Here is a 14,523-nt window from a genome sequence, read left to right as displayed (position 1 = left end):
ATTGTGCGTAGGAAGGCACAAAGTAAGCAGACGGGAGAAGTCAGGATAGTGCGCAAGGGCATAGAAGGGAGCGGCTCAAGAAAAGAGAAGTGGAAACAGACAGCAAACTAGGCTGGAGAGAGACCTGAGACAAAGAGATCTGAATTATACGAGAGCCGACCAGGGGAAACACAAATTATGCAGTCAAGTTTCCCACATTTGGGGAAATCGCAGGGGCAGCACACCCAGAGTGCAATGGGTGAGCCTTGCCCTGGGAGAAGCACCTTCATGATCATAGTATCTCACCTGGCAGGTAAGTAGGAGTTGGGCAAGAGCTGGGGAGGGTCGCTGCTCGGGCACCCCCCTGTCAAGTGAAGGAGATCCAACTGAGGCAGCACAAAGGAACTCTCGAAAGAAGAACAAGGCTAGAGGAAGATCTGAGACAAAGAAATCTGACTTTTACCAGAGCTGACCAGAAGAAAGCACAAACACAGTCCCCCCACTACCAACAAATAAAGCAGTCGCGTTTCCCACATTTGGGGAAATCACAGGGGTCAGCATACCCAGAATGCAATGAATGAACCTCACCCTGGGAGAGTAATCTTCATGACCATGGTATCTCCTATGCAAAATAAGTATGATTTGGGATAGGGCTGGGGAGGGCCGCTGCTCATGCACATCTCTGTCAAGTAAAGGAGATTCAACTGAGGCAGCACAAGGGAACTCTCATCTGGGGACAACAACTGCAGGGAGAACACATATTTTCAGATGAACATGGGAGGGCAGAAGGCTGCCTAATACTGAAGCACCCCCAAACAACAAACCAAATGCAACAACTAGTGCAAGCATTCCTGGGGGAAGGCCTGCAGCAGATGGATTTGCATACGGTGATGTCATCCAAGCAGTGGGTCAAAGTTGGCTTCAACCCTCGTCTGCATATGAAAAGAGAAAAGGGGCGTGCAGGGCATGGCGGCCTTTTGCGACGCTTGGATGACCCCTAGTTCGCATTAAACACCTCCACCCTCCTTCGGTGTGGGGCTCATGTTGGCTATGCCCCAGCCCCTGAAGCATTCAAGCTGATTTCTTGCAGCAGCTGGGCACTGTAACAGCTCCAGAGCTGCTCTGTACGGCAAGTAAAAGGGTGTGGGCCCTGCAGCACTACCTGTAGTTTGCATTGTGCATTGGAAGGCACAAAGAAAGCAGACAGGAGGAGAAGTCAGGATAGTGCACAAGGGTATAAAAGGGAGGGGCTCATGAAAAAAGAAGTGGAAACAGACAGCAAATTAGGCTGGAGAGAGACCTGAGACAAAGAGATCTGAATTATACGAGAGCCGACCAGGGGAAACACAAATTATGCAGTCAAGCTTCCCACATTTGGGGAAATCAGAGTGCAATGGGTGAGCCTTGCCCTGGGAGAAGCACCTTCATGATCATAGTATCTCACCTGGCAGGTAAGTAGGAGTTGGGCTAGAGCTGGGGAGGGTCGCTGCTCGGGCACCCCCCTGTCAAGTGAAAGAGATCCAACTGAGGCAGCACAAGGGAACGCTCGAAAGAAGAACAAGGCTAGAGGAAGATCTGAGACAAATAAATCTGACTTTTACCAGAGCTGACCAGAGGAAAGCACAAACACAGTCCCCCACTACCACAAATAATGCAGTCGAGTTTCCCACATTTGGGGAAATCACAGGGGTCAGCATACCCAGAATACAATGAATGAACCTCACCCTGGGAGAACAATCTTCATGACCATGGTATCTCCTATGCAAAATAAGTATGATTTGGGATAGGGCTGGGGAGGGCCGCTGCTCAGGCACATCTCTGTCAAGTAAAGGAGATTCAACTGAGGCAGCACAAGGGAACTCTCATCTGGGGACAACAACTGCAGGGAGAACACATATTTTCAGATGAACATGGGAGGGCAGAAGGCTGCTTAATACTGAAGCACCCCCAAACAACAAACCAAATGCAACAACTAGTGCAAGCATTCCTGGGGGAAGGCCTGCAGCAGATGGATTTGCATACGGTGATGTCATCCAAGCAGTGGGTCAAAGTTGGCTTCAACCCTCGTCTGCATATGAAAAGAGAAAAGGGGCGTGCAGGGCATGGCGGCCTTTTGCGGCGCTTGGATGACCCCTAGTTCACATTAAACACCTCCACCCTCCTTCGGTGTGGGGCTCATGTTGGCTATGCCCCAGCCCCTGAAGCATTCAAGCTGATTTCTTGCAGCAGCTGGGCACTGTAACAGCTCCAGAGCTGCTCTGTACGGCAAGTAAAAGGGTGTGGGCCCTGCAGCACTACCTGTAGTTTGCATTGTGCATTGGAAGGCACAAAGTAAGCAGACAGGAGGAGAAGTCAGGATAGTGCACAAGGGTATAAAAGGGAGGGCTCATGAAAAAAGAAGTGGAAACAGACAGCAAACTAGGCTGGAGAGAGACCTGAGACAAAGAGATCTGAATTATATGAGAGCCGACCAGGGGAAACACAAATTATGCAGTCAAGTTTCCCACATTTGGGGAAATCGCAGGAGCAGCACACCCAGAGTGCAATGGGTGAGCCTTGCCCTGGGAGAAGCACCTACATGATCATAGTATCTCACCTGCCAGGTAAGTAGAAGTTGGGCTAGAGCTGGGGAGGGTCGCTGCTCGGGTACCCCCCTGTCAAGTGAAGGAGATCCAACTGAGGCAGCACAAGGGAACTCTCGAAAGAAGAACAAGGCTAGAGGAAGATCTGAGACAAATAAATCTGACTTTTACCAGAGCTGACCAGAGGAAAGCACAAACACAGTCCCCCACTACCACAAATAATGCAGTCGAGTTTCCCACATTTGGGGAAATCACAGGGGTCAGCATACCCAGAATGCAATGAATGAACCTCACCCTGGGAGAACAATCTTCATGACCATGGTATCTCCTATGCAAAATAAGTATGATTTGGGATAGGGCTGGGGAGGGCCGCTGCTCAGGCACATCTCTGTCAAGTAAAGGAGATTCAACTGAGGCAGCACAAGGGAACTCTCATCTGGGGACAACAACTGCAGGGAGAACACAAATTTTCAGATGAACATGGGAGGGCAGAAGGCTGCCTAATAATGAAGCACCCCCAAACAACAAACCAAATGCAACAACTAGTGCAAGCATTCCTGGGGGAAGGCCTGCAGCAGATGGATTTGCATACGGTGATGTCATCCAAGCAGTGGGTCAAACAACAAACCAAATGCAACAACTAGTGCAAGCATTCCTGGGGGAAGGCCTGCAGCAGATGGATTTGCATACGGTGATGTCATCCAAGCAGTGAGTCAAAGTTGGCTTCAACCCTCGTCTGCATATGAAAAGAGAAAAGGGGCGTGCAGGGCATGGCGGCCTTTTGCGGCGCTTGGATGACCCCTAGTTCACATTAAACACCTCCACCCTCCTTCGGTGTGGGGCTCATGTTGGCTATGCCCCAGCCCCTGAAGCATTCAAGCTGATTTCTTGCAGCAGCTGGGCACTGTAACAGCTCCAGAGCTGCTCTGTACGGCAAGTAAAAGGGTGTGGGCCCTGCAGCACTACCTGTAGTTTGCATTGTGCATTGGAAGGCACAAAGTAAGCAGGCAAGGTCCAGAGAACAGTTAGAGGTCGGAGTAGCACTATCTCAAGTAGTACTACGACAGCACGGATGGATTCTAAATATTCCAAAATCGCAGCTGATTCCGACGACACGTCTGCTGTTCCTAGGGATGATTCTGGACACAGTACAGAAAAAGGTGTTTCTCCCGGAGGAGAAAGCCAAGGAGTTATCCGACATAGTCAGGAACCTCCTAAGACCAGGCCAAGTGTCAGTACAATGCACAATGGTCCTGGGAAAGATGGTGGCTTCTTACGAAGCGATTCCATTCGGCAGATTCCATGCAAGAACTTTTCAGTGGGATCTGCTGGACAAATGGTCCGGATCGCATCTTCAAATGCATCAGCGGATAACCCTGTCTCCAAGGACAAGGATGTCTCTCCTGTGGTGGTTACAGAGTGCTCATCTCCTAGAGGGCCGCAGATTCGGCATTCAGGATTGGGTCCTGGTGACCACGGATGCCAGCCTGAGAGGCTGGGGAGCAGTCACACAGGGAAGAAATTTCCTGGGCTTGTGGTCAAGCATGGAAACGTCACTTCACATAAATATCCTGGAACTAAGGGCCATTTACAATGCCCTAAGTCAGGCAAGACCTCTGCTTCAGGGTCAGCCGGTGTTGATCCAGTCGGACAACATCACGGCAGTCGCCCACGTAAACAGACAGGGCGGCACAAGAAGCAGGAGGGCAATGATGGAAGTGGCAAGGATTCTTCGCTGGGCGGAGAATCATGTGATAGCACTGTCAGCAGTGTTCATTCCGGGAGTGGACAACTGGGAAGCAGACTTCCTCAGCAGACACGATCTTCACCCGGGGGAGTGGGGACTTCACCCAGAAGTCTTCCACATGATTGTGAACCGTTGGGAAAAACCAAAGGGTGGACATGATGGCGTCCCGCCTCAACAAAAAGCTGGACAGATATTGCGCCAGGTCAAGGGACCCTCAGGCAATAGCTGTGGACTCTCTGGTAACACCGTGGGTGTACCAGTCAGTGTATGTGTTCCCTCCTCTTCCTCTCATACCAAAAGTACTGAGAATCATAAGAAGGAGAGGAGTAAAGACTATACTCGTGGCTCCGGATTGGCCAAGAAGGACTTGGTACCCGGAAATTCAAGAGATGCTCACGGAAGACCCGTGGCCTCTACCTCTAAGAAAGGACCTGCTCCAGCAGGGACCATGTCTGTTCCAAGACTTACCGCGGCTGCGTTTGACGGCATGGCGGTTGAACGCCGGATCCTGAAGGAAAAAGGCATTCCGGATGAAGTCATCCCTACCCTGATCAAAGCCAGGAAGGATGTAACCATACAACATTATCACCGTATTTGGCGTAAATATGTTGCGTGGTGCGAGGCCAGGAAGGCCCCTACAGAGGAATTTCAACTGGGTCGTTTCCTGCATTTCCTGCAAACAGGACTGTCTATGGGCCTCAAATTAGGGTCCATTAAGGTTCAAATTTCGGCCCTGTCAATATTCTTCCAAAAAGAACTGGCTTCTGTTCCTGAAGTTCAGACGTTTGTCAAGGTAGTACTGCATATACAGCCTCCTTTTGTGCCTCCAGTGGCACCTTGGGATCTCAATGTAGTTTTGGGATTCCTAAAATCACATTGGTTTGAACCACTCACCACTGTGGACTTAAAATATCTCACATGGAAAGTGGTAATGCTGTTAGCCCTGGCTTCAGCCAGGCGTGTCTCAGAATTGACCAAAACAAAAAACTGCAACAAACGAGCGCCTAATCATCAAAATAAAAAGTGAAAACCAATACGTGTTTCATAGAATTAAATAATCACAATTTTATGTTCCTGATAGTCTGCGCTTGCCGGAATACTATGTGTAGTATTGTGGTGATAGCATAGAAAAAGAACAAACGGCTGCGCTGAATATCAGGAACGAAACATGATGTACAGAGAGCCAACGTAAAAAATAACAATGTTTATTAATAAAACATATAAAAAGATTAATTGTCAAATAACCGGTGAAAAATATATACAAATATATATAAGAACAGTCACTAGACGTGAACTAGTGGTATATTGTAATGACTCAGCTTCTTGGGGTGAAAAGTTCAGTGATTCACTTGTTAGATAGTTGATAAATACCAGGTGTGTTGGTAGGATCCTAATGAATAAAAAAGTCCCTCAGTTGAAATTGATATTCAATACCTTTCCAAAATGGGCTGGTAAGAGCCGAGCGTCCTCGGCTTCAATGTCCTGCAATGCCCATATACGCTGTGCAGCGGAAAGGAATGGACCGTCTCTCTCACAACCCGGTCGTGGCGGCGTGTGCGCTGAAGCCGCTGATGTCGGATGCTGTAGAAGGAGGGTGCAGTGGGGACCAAGGAACACCTGGAAGATTTCACCTGAGCTGAGTGTGGATAGGGGCGGGTCCTGACGCGTTTCGTCACGTTCACATGACTTTCTCAAAGGTAGAATGTTCTTATATATATTTATATATATTTTTCACCGGTTATTTGACAATTAATCTTTTTATATGTTTTATTAATAAACATTGTTATTTTTTACGTTGGCTCTCTGTACATCGTGTCTCAGAATTGGCGGCTTTATCCTATAAAAGCCCTTACCTAATTTTTCATATGTGGTGCCTGCGGCTACTAGGGACTTGGAGGATTCCAAGTTGCTGGACGTAGTCAGGGCCCTGAAAATATATGTTTCCAGGACGGCTGGAGTCAGAAAATCTGATTCGCTGTTTATCCTGTATGCACCCAGCAAGCTGGGTGCTCCTGCTTCTAAGCAGACGATTGCTCGTTGGATTTGTAGTACAATTCAGCTTGCACATTCTGTGACAGGCCTGCCACAGCCAAAATCTGTAAAAGCCCATTCCACACGGAAAGTGGGCTCATCTTGGGCGGCTGCCCGAGGGGTCTCGGCTTTACAACTTTGCCGAGCAGCTACTTGGTCAGGGGAAAACATGTTTGCTAAATTCTACAAATTTGATACCCTGGCTGAGGAGGACCTGGAGTTCTCTCATTCGGTGCTGCAGAGTCATCCGCACTCTCCCACCCGGTTGGGAGCTTTGGTATAATCCCCATGGTCCTTTCGGAGTCCCCAGCATCCACTAGGACGTTAGAGAAAATAAGAATTTACTTACCGATAATTCTATTTCTCATAGTCCATAGTGGATGCTGGGCGCCCATCCCAAGTGCGGATTGTCTGCATTACTTGTACATAGTTATTGTTACAAAAATCGGGTTATTGTTGTTGTGAGCCATCTTTTCAGAGGCTCCTTCTGTTATCATGCTGTTAACTGGGTTCAGATCACAAGTTGTACGGTGTGATTGGTGTGGCTGGTATGAGTCTTACCCGGGATTCAAAATCCTTCCTTATTGTGTACGCTCGTCCGGGCACAGTATCCTAACTGAGGCTTGGAGGAGGGTCATAGGGGGAGGAGCCAGTGCACACCAGCTAGTCCTAAAGCTTTTACTTTGTGCCCAGTCTCCTGCGGAGCCGCTATTCCCCATGGTCCTTTCGGAGTCCCCAGCATCCACTACGGACTATGAGAAATAGAATTATCGGTAAGTAAATTCTTATTTTCTGGACTGTGTCCAGGATCATCCTTAGGAATAGAAGACGTGTCGTCGGAATCAGCTGCGATTTTGGAATATTAAGAATCCAACCGTGCTGCCGCAACACTACTTGAGATAGTGCTACCCCGACTACCAACTGTTCCCTGGATCTTGCCCTTATCCGGAGATCGTCCAAGTAAGGGATAATTAAAACTCCCTTCCTTCGAAGGAGTATCATCATTTCGGCCATTACTTTGGTAAAGACCCGGGGTGCCGTGGACAAACCAAACGGCAGCGTCTGAAACTGATAGTGACAGTTCTGTACCACAAACCTGAGGTACCCTTGGTGAGAAGGGTAATTTGGGACATGGAGATAAGCATCCTTGATGTCCAGAGACACCATATAATCCCCTTCTTCCCGGTTTGCCATCACCGCTCTGAGTGACTCCATCTTGAATTTGAACCTTTGTATGTAAGTGTTCAAGGATTTCAGATTTAAATTAGGTCTCACCGAGCCGTCCGGCTTCGGTACCACAAACAGCGTGGAATAATACCCCTTTCCCTGTTGTAGGAGGGGTACCTTGATTATCACCTGCTGGGAATACAGCTTGTGAATGGCTTCCCATACCGCCTCCCTGTCGGAGGGAGACGTCGGTAAAGCAGACTTTAGGAAAACGGCGAAGGGGAGACGTCTCGAATTCCAATTTGTACCCCTGAGATACCACCTGAAGGATCCAGGGGTCCACCTGTGAGTGAGCCCACTGCACGCTGAAATTTATGAGACGGGCCCCCACCGTTTCTGTTCCTGGGAACTGGCTGTTTGCTGCAGCCTTTTTCCTCTCCCTCTGCCACGGGGCAGAAATGAGGAGCCTTTTGCCCGCTTGCCCTTATGGGGCCCAAAGGACTGCGCCTGATAATACGGCGTCTTCTTATGTTGAGAGGCTACCTGGGGTAAAAATGTGGATTTCCCAGCCGTTGCCGTGGCCACCAGGTCTGTTAGACCTACCCCAAATAACTCCTCCCTTTTATAAGGCGATACTTCCATATGCCTTTTGGAATCAGCATCACCTGACCACTGTCTTGTCCATAACCCTCTTCTGGCAGAAATGGACAGCGCACTTACTCTTGATGCCAGTCGGCAAATATCCCTCTGTGCATCACGCATATATAGAAAGCATCTTTTAAATGCTCTATAGTCAGTAATATACTGTCCCTATCTAGGGTATCAATATTGTCAGTCAGGGAATCCGACCAAGCCACCCCAGCACTGCACATCCAGGCTGAGGCGATTGCTGGTCGCAGTATCACACCCGTGTGAGTGTATATACATTTTAGGATATTTTACTGCTTTCTGTCAGCAGGTTCCTTAAGGGCGGCCGTATCCGGGGACGGTAGTGCCACCTGTTTAGACAAGCGTGTGAGCGCTTTATTCACCCTAGGGGGTGTTTCCCAATGTGCCCTATCCTCTGGCGGGAAGGGGTATGATGCTAATAACTTTTTAGGAATTAACAGTTTTTATCGGGGGAAACCCACGCATCATCACACACTTCATTTAATTCCTCAGATGCAGGAAAAACTACAGGCAGTTTTTTCTCACCCAACATAATACCCTTTTTAGTGGTACTGGTATTATCAGAAATGTGTAAAAACATTTTCCATAGCCTCAATCATGTAACGTGTGGCCCTACTGGAAGTCACATTCGTCTCTTAATCGTCGACACTGGAATCAGTATCCGTGTCGGCGTCTGTATCTGCCATCTGCGGTAACGGGCGTTTTAGAGCCCCTGATGGCTTTTGAGACACCTGGACAGGCACAGGCTGAGTAGCCGGCTGTCTCATGTCATCAATCTTTTGTAAAGAGCTGACACTGTCACGTAATTCCTTCCATAAGCTCAGCCACTCAGGTGTCGACTCCCTAGGGGGTGACAACTCCATTACAGGCAATTGCTCCGCCTCCACACCATTTTCCTCCTCATACATGTCGACACAATCGTACCGACACACACACAGGGAATGCTCTGATAGAGGACAGGACCCCACTAGCCCTTTGGGGAGACAGAGGGAGAGTATGCCAGCACACACCAGAGCGCTATATATATATATATATATACAGGGATAACCTTATATAAGTGTTTTTCCCCTTATAGCTGCTGTATTGTTATACTACGCCTAATTAGTGCCCCCCTCTCTTTTTTAACCCCTTTCTGTAGTGTAGTAACTGCAGGGGAGAGCCAGGGAGTTTCCCTCCAACGGAGCTGTGAGAGAAAATGGCGCCAGTGTGCTGAGGAGATAGGCTCCGCCCCCTTCTCGGCAGCCTTTTCTCCCGTTTTTCTGTGGAATCTGCCAGGGGTTAAAATTCATCCATATAGCCCTGGGGGCTATATGTGATGTATTTTCGCCAGCCAAGGTGTTTCTATTGCTGCTCAGGGTGCCCCCCCCTAGCGCCCTGCACCCTCAGTGACCGAAGTGTGAAGTGTGCTGAGGAGCAATGGCGCACAGCTGCAGTGCTGTGCGCTACCTTGGTGAAGACAGGATGTCTTCTGCCGCCGATTTTCCGGACCTCTTCTTGCTTCTGGCTCTGTAAGGGGGCCGGCGGCGCGGCTCTGGGACCGAGCTCCGAGGCTGGGCCTGTGTTCGGTCCCTCTGGAGCTAATGGTGTCCAGTAGCCTAAGAAGCCCAATCCACTCTGCACGCAGGTGAGTTCGCTTCTTCTCCCCTTAGTCCCTCGATGCAGTGAGCCTGTTGCCAGCAGGTCTCACTGAAAATAAAAAACCTAAAACTAAACTTTCACTAAGAAGCTCAGGAGAGCCCCTAGTGTGCACCCTTCTCGGCCGGGCACAAAAATCTAACTGAGGCTTGGAGGATTGTCATAGGGGGAGGAGCCAGTGCACACCAGGTAGTCCTAAAGCTTTACTTTTGTGCCCAGTATCCTGCGGAGCCGCTAATCCCCATGGTCCTTACGGAGTTCCCAGCATCCACTAGGACGTCAGAGAAACACTGATAGAGTACATTATATTTATGAATTAATTGCTTCCAGATTCTGCAGCAGCATCATCAGCACCACCAGTGTTACTCACAGTCACTTCACACTGACTGCTGCACAACACATCACTTAATTTCCGGGCCGCCCGCCACCTGGTGAAGAGACATGGGAGATGAAGGACCAGCAGTGCCACGTTGAGCGGAAGTATTGTGAATTAGTTACCCACACACTCCTTGTGACACCTGCTCCCCGTCTGCCCTCCCACCCGCCGCCTGCCGTCCGGAACCCGCACTGACAAGTAAGTCTCAGCAGAATGTGTCTGCCAGCAGCTCCCAGTCCCTCCTAGAGGAACACTGCCAGTGGTGTGGCGGCCGCGGCACACTAGGACTGAGAGACCGCAGCAGGAGGAAAGCACAGGTGGGCGGGAGGAGAGCATGGGCGGACATCACCACGTCACATTGCAAGGTGACGCCAGTCCCCCCAGTGAGGCCGCCGACGAATGCACTCAGCATAGTATTAGCAGCAGGCAGAGGGGGGTCGGGTGCAGCGGTGGTGGGAGGTACGGAAATGAGCTGCAGGCTAGGCTCCACCGATCACACAGTCAGCGATCACTGTGCTACAGCAAGCGTGGCGTGCAGCGGTGCTGGACATTAGGGAGTGCCTGTGCGCACCAGGCACCCCCTGTACGCACGCCTATGCGCTACCACCCCCCATATGCCACACTACATCACTATGCTACAGCCCTCCCATATGCTGCACTTCATAATTACACTATACCCCCCATACAACATACTACATCACCACACTACACTACTCACAATAAAATTAAAACATCCCAGTTCCTCATTCTTAATGAGCTCACGTGAGTTCTCTCCCCAACGGAGCTCCAGACCAAGTAACAATGAAGACACCAGCAGCGTGTAGGGGGCAGGCCTGGTCCACTTGTCAGGAGAGAGCAGTCACAGGAGGGTAAGAAGGGGGCGGGGCCTAGTCCTACAGACGGGAGAGAGCACAGACAGGAGAGAGCAAGGTACAGGGGTAGAAGGGGACGGAGCCTATTCTTACAGGCTTTCAAAATTCGACTTTAAAATTCGACATTTGACAAATTCGACTTTTCTGCAATGGTACAAATGCGGCAATTCGACAAAAGTATATTCAATTGAAGTTTGTAAATTCGACAACAGTGCTTTTAAACAGTAAATTCGTCATTTTCAATCCGCCACACTTTGCTGGCGGAATCTAATAAAAAAAATTTAAAAACATGTTTTTTTTTTGCAGTTTTTTTTTCTTGGTAATAGCATATCTATTTATATTAGAAGGGATTAGGTACTTGGTTTGTCTTTTTTGGAGGCACAAGTATTATTTATATATTTTTTAAAATATTATTTATTTTTTAAATGGAATGTGAAAAACCCGAAAAAAAAATTGCGTGGGTCCCCCCTCCAAAGCATAACCAGCCTCGGGCTCTTCGAGCCGGTCCTGGTTCTAAAAATCCGGGGGAAAAACGGACAGGGGATCCCCCGTATTTTTAAAACCAGCACCGGGCTCTGCGCCTGGTGCTGGTGCAAAAAATACGGGGGACAAAAAGAGTAGGGGTCCCCCGTATTTTTTACACCAGCATCGGGCTCCACTAGCTGGACAGATAATGCCACAGCCGGGGGTCACTTTTATACAGTGCCCTGCGGCCGTGGCATTAAATATCCAACTAGTCACCCCTGGCCGGGGTACCCTGGGGGAGTGGGGACCCCTTCAATCAAGGGGTCCCCCCCCCCAGCCACCTAAGGGCCAGGGGTGAAGCCCGAGGCTGTCCCCCCCATCCAAGGGCTGCGGATGGGAGGCTGATAGCCTTGAGAAAATTTAAAGAATATTGTTTTTTCTAGTAGTACTACAAGTCCCAGCAAGCCTCCCCCGCAAGCTGGTACTTGGAGAACCACAAGTACCAGCATGCAGGAGAAAAACGGGCCCGCTGGTACCTGTAGTTCTACTGGGGAAAAAATACCCAAATAAAAACAGGACACAGACACCGTGAAAGTATAACTTTATTTCCCACCTGCCGACACACACATACTTACCTATGTTGACATGAAGCAGTCGGTCCTCTTCTCCAAGTAGAATCCACGGGTACCTGAAAATAAAAGATAATTATACTCACCTGATCCAGGTTCCAGATTAAATCCACGTACTTGGCAAAACAACAAACCGAACACCCGGACCAGACGGACTGAAAGGGGTCCCATGTTTACACATGGGATCCCTTTCCACGAATGCAGACATCCGAATCTCGCGAGAATCCGACAGCGGGATGATGACGTTCGTGCGCGCTCAGGCTAGCCGAGCAAGGCGGGAAGGTTCGAACCTGCCTCGGACCCGTGTAAAATGGGTGAAGTTCGGGGGGTTCGGATTCCGACGAACCGAACCCACTCATCACTAGTATGTACGTGAGTGTCAGGTGCCGTGCGCGTACATACGTATCAGTGCCGTGCGTGTACGTACGTGTGTGTCAAGTGTCGTACGTGTACGTGTGTGTGTGTGTGTGTGTCAGGTGGCGCGAACCTACATGTGTGTATGTCAGGTGCTGTGCATGTGTGTACGTACAGGCGTGTGTCAGGTGCCGCGCGTGTACGTACGTGTGTGTGTGTGTGTGTGCCAGGAGCCGCGCGTGTACATGCGTGTGGGTGTCAGGAGCCGTGCGTATACGTACATACGTGTAGGTGTCAGGTGCCGTGCGTATACGTATATACGTGTGTGTGTCAGGAGCCGCGCGTGTTCGTACATGTGTGTGTGTGTGTGTGTCAGGAGCCACGCGTGTGTGTGTGTCAGGAGCCACGCGTGTTCGTACATGTGTGTCAGGTGCCGCACGTGTATGTGTGTGTGTGTGTTAAATTCCGCGTGTGTACGTACGTATGTGTGTGCCTGGAGCCGCGCGTGTACATACATGTGTGTGTGTGTCAGGTGCTGTACGTGTATGTGTGTGTCTCAGGTGCTGCACGTGTATATGTGTGTATCTAAGGTGCTGCATTTGTATGCGTCAGCTGCCACGTGGGTGTCAGGTGTTGAGCGTGTATGTGTTTGTGTCGCATCTGTATGTGTGTGACTGTCAGGTGCTGCATGTGTATGTGTGTGTCAGGTGCTGCATGTATATATGTGTGTGTTAGGTGCTGTTCATGTATGTGGGAGTGGCAGGTGCTACATGTGTATATATGTGTGAGTGGCAGGTGCTGCGTGTGTATACGAGTGTGTGTGAGGTGCTGCGAGTGTATGTGTGTGTTAGGTGCTCTGAGTGTATATGATTGTGTGTCAGGTGCTGTGCGTGTGTGCGTTAAATGCCACATGTATGTATGTGTGTCAGGTGCTGCGTGTGTGTGTGGGTGTGTCAGGTGCTGCATGTCTGTGTGTGTGGGTGTGTCAGGTGCTGCATGTGTGTGTGTGTGTGTGTGTGTGTCTGTCAGGTGCTGCATGTGTGTGTCAGGTGCTGCATGTCTGCGTGTGTGTGTCAGGCGCTGCATGTCTGTGTCAGGTGCTGCGTGTGTGTGTGTCAGGTGCTGTGTGTGTGTGTGTGTCAGGTGCTGCGTATGTGTGTGTGTGTCAGGTGCTGCGTGTCTGTGTCAGGTGCTGCGTGTCTGCGTGTGTGTGTCAGGTGCTGCGTGTCTGCGTGTGTGTGTCAGGTGCTGCATGTCTGCGTGTGTGTCAGGTGCTGCGTGTGTGTGTGTGTGTCAGGTGCTGCGTGTCTGCGTGTGTGTGTCAGGTGCTGCGTGTCTGTGTGTGTGTGTCAGGCGCTGCATGTCTGTGTGTCAGGTGCTGCGTGTGTGTGTGTGTGTCAGGTGCTGTGTGTGTGTGTCAGGTGCTGCGTGCCGTGTGCGTGTGTCAGGTGCGTGAGTGTGCGTGTGTCAGGTGCGTGAGTGTGTGTGTGTCAGGTGCGTGAGTGTGTGTGTGTGTGTCAGGTGCGTGAGTGTGTGTGTCAGGTGCGTGAGTGTGTGTGTGTCAGGCGCTGCGTGTCTGTGTGTGTCAGGCGCTGCGTGTCTGTGTGTGTCAGGCGCTGCGTGTGAGTGTGTGCGTGTGTGTCAGGTCCGTGTGAGTGTCAGGTGCTGCGTCTGTGTGTGTGTGTCAGGTGCTGCGTGTGTGCGTGTGTGTCAGGCGCTGCGTGTGCGTGTGTCAGGCGCTGCAGGGAGGGCGGGGGGGGACGGACACACAGCAGGGAGGGCGGGGGGAGAACGGACACACAGCAGAGAGGAGGAGGGGGGGTGGACAGACACAGCGGGAGGAGGGGGGGTGGCCTGACACAGCGGGAGGAGGGGGGGTGGCCGGACACAGCGGGAGGAGGGGGGGGTGGCCGGACACAGCGGGAGGGGGAGGGTGGCCGGACACAGCGGGAGGGGGGGGTGGACGGACACAGCGGGAGGGGGGGTGGCCGGACACAGCGGGAGGGGGGGGTGGCCG

At 50.6% G+C, this 14,523-nt stretch overlaps 4 non-coding genes and 1 pseudogene across 4 annotated transcripts; all 5 read right to left on the bottom strand.

Moving 5' to 3' along the window:
• Positions 1–137: 137 nt before the first annotated feature.
• LOC135037969 (U1 spliceosomal RNA) lies at positions 138–300 on the bottom strand. Its single transcript, XR_010232403.1, has one exon. It is a non-coding gene; the product is annotated as a U1 spliceosomal RNA (small nuclear RNA).
• Positions 301–452: 152 nt separating this feature from the next.
• On the bottom strand, positions 453–618 carry LOC135037965 (U1 spliceosomal RNA). The gene has a single exon (XR_010232399.1). It is a non-coding gene; the product is annotated as a U1 spliceosomal RNA (small nuclear RNA).
• Positions 619–1,590: 972 nt separating this feature from the next.
• LOC135038033 (U1 spliceosomal RNA) lies at positions 1,591–1,754 on the bottom strand. The gene has a single exon (XR_010232458.1). It is a non-coding gene; the product is annotated as a U1 spliceosomal RNA (small nuclear RNA).
• Positions 1,755–2,448: 694 nt separating this feature from the next.
• Positions 2,449–2,590, bottom strand: LOC135038072 (U1 spliceosomal RNA; annotated as a pseudogene).
• A 152-nt stretch (positions 2,591–2,742) lies between these two features.
• Positions 2,743–2,906, bottom strand: LOC135038059 (U1 spliceosomal RNA). The gene has a single exon (XR_010232484.1). It is a non-coding gene; the product is annotated as a U1 spliceosomal RNA (small nuclear RNA).
• Between the last annotated feature and the right edge of the window lie 11,617 nt (positions 2,907–14,523).

Source organism: Pseudophryne corroboree, unplaced genomic scaffold (genome assembly GCF_028390025.1).
Source record: "Pseudophryne corroboree isolate aPseCor3 unplaced genomic scaffold, aPseCor3.hap2 scaffold_697, whole genome shotgun sequence".
Classification (NCBI taxonomy): Eukaryota; Metazoa; Chordata; class Amphibia; order Anura; family Myobatrachidae; genus Pseudophryne; species Pseudophryne corroboree.
The sequence above is the reverse complement of the archived record's forward strand: the minus strand, read 5'-3'. Positions and strand labels throughout refer to the sequence as shown.